This window comes from Symsagittifera roscoffensis, chromosome 7 (genome assembly GCF_963678635.1).
Source record: "Symsagittifera roscoffensis chromosome 7, txSymRosc1.1, whole genome shotgun sequence".
In the NCBI taxonomy this organism is placed as follows: Eukaryota; Metazoa; Xenacoelomorpha; order Acoela; family Convolutidae; genus Symsagittifera; species Symsagittifera roscoffensis.
In genome coordinates, this window is record NC_087068.1 from 9,832,613 (window position 1) to 9,841,645 (window position 9,033).

Genomic DNA, 9,033 nt, shown 5'->3' on the forward strand with positions numbered 1-9,033 from the left:
AACCCCCCAATCTCACAGCACGACTACCATATTGGACAACACACTCATTTACACAAGGTGAACCAAACTTAGTAAACGACCCAATAAAAATATCTACGGATACAACAACATCATCATCACTACCAGAAACATTATTGCTACCATCAACACCATCATTAAGCCAGATTTCACCGACGCCTTTCCCTTTAAATTTTCCAAATAACCTCGACGCTAGATATCGAGAACAATCATCAATAAATACCCCTTTAAGATTAGATTGGGATACATTCACAGCACCCCCACCATTATTTGGACAATATCAAGAAAGTAATCGACTCCACAGTTGGGCACTCAATAGACTACATTATAGACAAGATATCCACGAAGACATTCGTGAACATAACATCCAAATACTCCAACAAAATAGTCTCCAATTAAAATTCGAAATCACGATTAAACTTATTAATATTGTTCAACATCCTTACCCATTAATTCCACCTAATATATCAGCTTAATCGCTACCATCACCATTTATAACAACTGAAGTGATATATAAGTACGACAGATATACCAAAAACACAATTGGTTACATCACATTTTATAACCCATACTCAGGATTATCATACACATGTATATTTTAAAAATATTAACATTTCAACACATCTTTTTTCTAATATTTTCCGATCAGAACACAAATCCTTCTCCTCGCACAGGACCCCGGGATTTAGTAACACGCTACGATTGTGAAGAAAACGAACAAAAAACACTACACAAATATGCTATAAATCAAGTATCACAATGCGAAACAGAACCACAAGCTATAGAAACTACAAATGTAATAGCAACACTGTATTCAAAAGCCCGAGCAACAACAGTCGCAGGATATAAATTTACAGCAACATTCTCCGAAAAGAAAGTACATTGTTCACAAGTTTCAAACGGAAATAAAAACCGACTTGATCACGAATCATTCTACCAAAGTAATATAGAACGACTTCTACATCTAAATCCTGATGATTGTAAAAACGAACTACTCAGACTAAACATCACAAGAAATAAAAACACGGACAGAAAAATAGTACATTTTCAAGTCTTTGCCGATTCTGTACATCAAGCAGAACTTGAAAGATATCAAGGACATATAAAACTAGATGAAAAATACCCATACAACGGCGCACACGGAAGATTAACTTATGACATACACGATAAACACTGGATACCACACATTGGAAAAAATAATCCCTCAAACAGCAAAGCAGACACAAAAAATAAAGGATATCAAGAAATAATGTTTTTCGATTGGAAAATACAACTCGAAAAAGTACAACTCACACGAGATTTATCAGACAACACAATGATCTATCAAGGAATTACATTACCTTGCAAAAACGATCAAGGTTATTGTGACCCTACAACACGGACATAAGCAACAATTGTTTGGTTTCCCGAAGATACATGCACAACATTTCAAGTAGCGAAAATACACGCTCGAATGATAAAATTTCAAGAAAAATATTTTATATGATCAATTCCATACGAACAAGTAAATCCATCCCGAAAACAAAGTACTGATTTTAGAAATATCCATAATATAGAAAATAAATTAACACGTTTCCAAATATACCAAGAAACAGAAATTGCATGCAAATACAGAAACCCACTTTACAAAACAAAATATTCTGAAATACTAGTTGAATACGAAAAAGGTTTCGACATGACCACTGGAAAAATAAAATTTGACCCTTATGCCACAGGTCACCTTCTAAACGAAGGAACATCATACATACCAGTTAACTTTCAAAAAAGCACAGGTCAACCTGGTGGAAAACTAAAGCCACATGACAGTAGAAGCACACGTTTACAAGAACTATCATTAATGAATAACACCTATTTCGGTAATATCCACTATGATATTTATTTAGATATGAAGTTAGACTACACAATTAGCCGAATTTTTCAAGAAATGTCACTCTCCGAAATAGAAACACTTCACCAATTATGCGAATTAGAACGGACACAAATCCTACAATCACTCGCACTAGCAGTATTAAAAATACCCTACGCAGGATACTTATTGTCAGGAAATAGATCAAATTTTCTTGACTACGAAGGAAATATTTTATGGTTTTATATTTGTACCAAAAAAGTATCACCACTCTATGTTTTTGAAGATAAACGTTGTTATAAAAGATTCCCTATATTCTATAAAAATAAAGTACATTTTGTTGACACACTTTCAAGACGAACATATTTTTGGGATACCGCAGTCCCATGTGGATCAGAAAATAGCCAAAATGTAATGTAGTACAATTGAATCCTGATGAAGATAAATATTATCTCCTTACTCCATACCCTACGTTAATGCAACCACTCAAAAAATTTTCACCCGAAAGCATCAGAGCTATTGCTCGTAACCCAAATATTGATTTACAATCAATTGGAATATATTCTAAATCAGATATCCAACACCACATTAGAACCCAACAATTCAGGGAAATATTAACACAAATGGACGCTATACAAAGACAATCAATTGATCAAAATTTAAGAAAACTTGCCGAAACCGCAGGATTTGCAGATATTTATACACAAGATTATAGCGGATATTTTAAAGACATTACAGACTATATATATCTAAACGGTGAAAAATACAGACCACAAGATATTTCACCTATAAATATTTTCAGTTTTGTCACCCTTAAAAATGAAATTCTAGATTTTCTAGGATGGCCCTATTACATCTTAGAAAAATTAACTATCTTATACGCAATGTTTAACTTCATAGGATTTCTTTTCTCACTCTTAAAAGGAATCTATAACACATGCGCTATACACACACAAGTAAATAGACAAGCAAGTGTAGCACGCATACTGTTTGCAGGATTTTTTGGAGTTTTTTCATCATCAATAAACAAAATACTCCTAGACGCACAAATAAAAGAATATAACACAAAAACAGCGACAAGACAGAACACTTACGACGAAGAACATAATAAATAGAAGTACCACCTACCGCACCACAGTTGCCACTCCTACCACAAAACCATCCATTATCATTAGTCCCACGTAATTTCCGAAACCTAGCAATAACAAATAACCCAAATTTTAGACCAAACATACCACAAAGTCCCATACAGCATTAATGACACATCATTCACAAGATGATAATACATACGAACAAATTATAGAACAACCCCATACCACAACTTTTCAGTCTCAAAATAATCATTTTTTTAGCCCACGATGAGCCGACAACTTGGATCCCTACACCGCTCAAATTCCCACCCAGCCAACCTCCAAACTCCAATCCCAATAATCCCACTTTTGGCTTTCCCACCACCCAATTTTCCAATTACTAATATATCATCAAGCACGAATTTGGATACTAACTCAGATATTTCAGTTTTATACTCAATCTCACAACTTAATAACCCTAATATAGAAACCCCTGACGAATTTGCAGATTCCGAACCATCTCCATCAAATAATTTTCAGACCAACTCCTCAGTTTTTTCAAAACCCCCTTTTCAACCAATCCCGACAAATAATTCACTCCCATCCGTTTCCACTCCTTCCTATGCTTCGCAAGTGACCCCAACTTACTCCCCACTTCATTCCGATCGATCATATAATAATACTCCAGATACCCCCCAAATTTCCCAGGAACTCGATAATATTATTACCCTACAACAACAATTAATACACCCTAACACCCTCACAATACATCAACTTTCATCCACAATAGAATCCTCAAACCCACCTACTCCTACACCCTCCTCAGCTTACACTGCATCATTAGCACAATCATCCACATCCACCGAAACACCTAGTAGCACTAACCGAGCTTATCGCATATTTAAAAGAAAATTCCCGAATCATCCATTCCCGACCAAACCGGGCACAGCCTGCGAATATATAAATTACCCCTAACACACCAATACGAAAGATTTTCTAGCAATCACCTTACCCTCATTTCCACAATATACATTAAACACGTCTAATTATACTAATGACACACGAAGTTTCGTAGATGAACATGTTTTAATGCCCACACTTCTTTGGACAGCTTATTATCATTTTACTAACCCCCTTTGGCTACCACTATCTAGTACTCATGACGACATAGAAAAGAGCAAAAATATGTTATATAGACTCACTGCAACACTAACATCTAGACAATTTACTTATGTAGGTTATAAAAAATTACTAAAAACATTCACTGCACACCGAGCTAACGAATTTACAATAGAATATTACGACCATAATATCATCCGAACTAATCAAGACCAATTTTTAGATGAAGATCGCTTCGCTGACCCACAACTAAGAGAAAAATTCTTCATCAAAACATCATATGTATTCACAGTTAATATTTTTGATAGAAAATATGATCACATCATTTCTGAAGCACTAAATGATATTCAAGCTTACGAAAGTTTCAAAGACAAATTTCAGTTATTTTCATTAACCTTTCACTTCCTTGCACCACATGAACGCGATTTGCACTGTTCCCACGATATTATGTTACGCACTAAGCAGACTCACACATATACATACTATCGTTTCTTACAAAATCATTTTGATTTGCATACTTCATCAAGACAACCACACCATCGTTTTCAGTTTCTTAACTCGAAGTACACTTCACCATTTTTTTCTTAATTTCACCTATTGCATCAAGGATACTAACCTCCACGACATCCTCCGCAATTATGACCCAGTAACACAAATGTATATATTTTGTCCCATCACGAAGACTTTAATGCCGAAGAATCCAGACCCTTCCTTATCCCACATGAATTTATCCAACCTATTTTGTCTTCATCAATTTAGTTTGAAAAAAAAAGTTGCATGTCAATTCAACTTCTGATTATAATAATGATGCATTATGAAGTTGCCTGATATGCTGGTGACTTAAAAAACACATTTCAAGAAAAAAAATTCGTTTATCAAAAGATTCGCCCATCTAAGCTTCTATAGACTTAGCTGTCATGCCCAAACCCTTAAGGTCAATATCTTTAATTAGCTTCTTTTCAATTAGCAACGAAATTTTCTAAGTATTAGGGAGAAATGTGTACAGGACAAAAGTCAAATTCGCATCTTTTTTGGATAGTCTGAAACGTTTTTTAATTTGGTTTTTTGAAAAAAACGCGAATGCTTCCAAAACCTCAGCTTACAATCTTTTAAATGAAACTGCAACTAAGTCAATGCAAAAAAAACTTATCAGTCCTAGAAGAACAAATTATTGATTATAGCTTGCCTGACTGGTAGAAGAAAAAGACCATTTCTCAACGAAATTTTATCAGATTTCAGAAAAATGATATGGTTGAGCTCCTCTTGAGCAGTTGCGTTGATTCCTAAATGCTTTTTAAAAAAAGTTTTTGAACAAAAAATTTGACTATGGAAAAAATGTTTAGCATGCCATTTTCATAGAATGGAAATCGCATAATATCATTTTTTGTCCAAAAATTTAATCGAGACTTTAAATTCCGCATAAATCTTGACTTGTGCTGTCATTGGCTTGGGTAACACTTTTTCCGCCGATTTCACACAAAGACAGGGTCCCCATACGCATGCCGACATATACGCAGTTAGGCTCTGAATTAAGGGTAGCCGTGTTATAAGTTCCGTTTGGCACAATATCAAATGCGTTCATCTCGCATATGTTCACCTGGCAGAAGTTGATTGAGAGACAAGTGGAGTTTAACAAACACTTCATCGCGCATTCTGCTCTCGTGTTTGCACGTATAATTTGGGAGGACAATTGTGGACTTTCCAGTCGTGTTCCCAATCGCACCTCTGACGTCATTAATGACCTAAAAAAGTGTATTCATTATTTTTAGTCATCCCTCAAAGTATATAATGGCGGAACTGTTCGAACTTACGCAAAATGAGAGTTTGTTTATAAAAAATATTATTATACATTTTTTGTAGTTGCAGACTTAACGTTTTTTTTCACCCAGGTTTTGTTATTTTATAACTTTCCCAAGAACTTAAGGAATATCAATGCTCGGTTTTTTTTTTATAAATTCACATCAACCATTTGTTAATTTAAGGGTGTTCAAAAACTGCCAGCTTGGATGGTTTTGTATTTCTAAGGGGTGGAAAATTACATTTCTGCTTTGAAATGAGTATAAAAAAAAGCGACAAATTGTTCCGCCTCAAAAGCAATAGTCGATTCAACCGTGGATTCAAATGAAAAGTCACTTCATTAAAAAACGTTCTAATTTATTTCTTCATAAGCATGCAGCAAAAAAAATCAAAGTTAGGATTTAGGTAAAAGGTTTGGTTTTTCAAGCCCGTTTTTATAAAATTGAAACTGTGAAGAATTAGTTTAAAAAAATTTGAAACAGATCTGACTTATCTAAAAAATCTCAGTAGAACTAAAAAAAAACAATAAAAAACTACTTATTCACAGCCAATTCAAGTCGGGTTAGCAGTGAAAACTTGCAATCGATTTATCAAGTAGTTTTATACAGATGAAGCAATAGATGAAAACATTGATTGAATCTAACACTAATGGTTCAACACTACAATCATACATTTGAAAAATTGACGATGTCGTATAACTAGATCTACCGTTTTTTGTCTTGAAAATAAGTTTCGTTGTTACATAAAAAAGGACTCAAAAAATCATGTTAGAAGCCAAAAAAAAATTTTTCCCTGAAAAAAAATTTTTTTTTTCTGTTGATTGTTTTCACCATTTATGAATCGAAACCAAGAAATATTGATAAACAGTTACATTGACCTTAGGCGCAAATGACTTCGCTGCAAAATATTGATACCAGCTTTTGTCCAAAACACAAAACTTGCAGCGCTTTTTTTCGGAAACCAAACAACTACAACTATAAAAATTCTCTGTACTTTTCTCAATTTTTTAAATTTCACATTTCTGTAAAAATCTTTAATGTCAATAGATACATAAATTTGTAGTTTTTTGAAAAAGGACCTACTTTTTTGTGAGTAATTTTTTCGATCATCCTAGTATTTGAACTGTTTGTAAAATTAAGCACTTTTTTTTACAAAAAAAGTTGCTTTTTGGTGTTGAATTGAATGAGTCCAAACTCTCTGAAAATATTTTATTGGATTATTTTCTGTCCTTTATGATTAAAAGTTGCGCATGTAACGTGTGTTTTACATCTTTATACTCTGCGAATATTTTCTTTAAATTCACCAAAAATTTTCACAAAAGAAGCTAAAAACTGAAGACTTCCTCAATTGTTTTGAAAAATTATTTTCATAATGAACAAAAAATTGTAAGTATACGTTCATAGTAATCTTTTATTCAGATCAGTTTTAGTGTTCAAAATTATATGTTAAACAAGACTGCTCGTATCAAGGCAAAGCCCTGAATGTTCCGACTGGCTTTTAAGGTCTATGGGGCAGTAAAAACATAAAAAGTTTGAAGTAAAAAAAAATCAAAATTAAAAAAAAAATTTAAGATTTTTGTAAAAATATTCCCACACGCGTCATATAAAGTGCAAGTGATAAAATTTGCTCCTAATAACAATCCAATTATGGCATATAAGCTTCCTTGAACCAAATTGGAACGATTTCTTAGACGGATTAAATCTCGCTTACACGTTAATAGCGCTAAATAAATCGCGCGTTAATTTTCCCAATTTGGCCAAAATTGCAATATTTAAACCCCCATAACTTTACAAAAAAATATTACAGGTGAAAGATTTTTTCAAATTTACGCTCAAGACAACAATTGCTTTCAATTGGTACAAAAAAATTCCGCCAAAAAATTTTGTCTGAAGAACAAAAAAACCCACCCCGAGCACAATTATTCCGTTACTTTCGTTACGAAAGTCGGAACAACAACAAAATAGTGAGCGCCGCAGTCACGCCAACGTGTTGCAAGCTTGCCATCAGAGGGAAGGACTCTATACGAAATTTAGCGCCAGTTATAGCCGCGAAGCGGCAACGAGCGCGTAGCGCGCCCACCGGCGGCCTTAAACCGGACTGTTTTGAATCGGACTGCTTTTTTTGTTCATTTCGTGAATTTTTGGACTGTTTTCTATTGGACTGTTTTGTATGGGACTGTTTTGTATATGTACCGTACTAGAAACTATTCCCAGCTGAATTACTATTTGCGGTAATGACACATTACGAAATCATTCTTTGTCAAAGCAAGCAACAAATCGATTAAATAATTTCTTTGCTTAAGCTACTGGATTAATTGTCAATTATTCTGGAAGCTCATAGAAATAAAATCAAAACAAGAGAAAATGATTTTTTATCTCAAAAACGTTGCTAAATTAATTATGTCTGTGTATTAACGACTGCTTAAAATCAAACACAATTAACAAGGTTTCCTAATCGATACCCCAATCAAGCATAAAACATGTTTTTGGCATTGCAACAACAAAAATGTGTCCATACTTAATTGCAAACGTGTTGAAACAATTAAAAACAAAAGGATGTCAGACTTAATTTTTATCGGAAAATTTCTCTTGCTTTAAAGAACCCATTGTTATAAGAGAAGACAACTGAAATCTAATATTAACTAACCTATCGGCTGACGGGATAACTTCACCTGCAACTATAAGTTGCCCCAGTGACAAAATAAAGTAGATATGCAAATTCATCAACATGTCAGAGAATACGAAAAATTCCCGTTTTAAGAAAAATGAGTTTTGTGACAAAAACGGATTTAAGAAAATCGATTTTCTGGGACAAAAAAGCTTTCACCGAAAAGCTCAAACAGTGCTTGTAAGTAAACTATTTGCGTTTTATGCAGATTTTGAGCAGGTGAGTATATGCAGCTTTTACCGCGCATAGAATCAATAACGCTGAAATTGGTAATTGATTTCCTTTCCACATTTTTCATCATGATTTTTTCAGCAACTCTCATTTAATTATTTAATTTGGGGTGTTTAAATATTTGCTTGGAAGACTAGTTAGCTACACAAAAGGTCTTGGAAATTCAAAATGAAAACTTTAATTTCATAATTCAGGTTTTTAGAAAAAGTTGCAAAAAAATCGGTCCAGAAACTTCGGTTACTCTTTCTATAAAAAGTATTTGCTTGAAATATTATACAAAAGTTT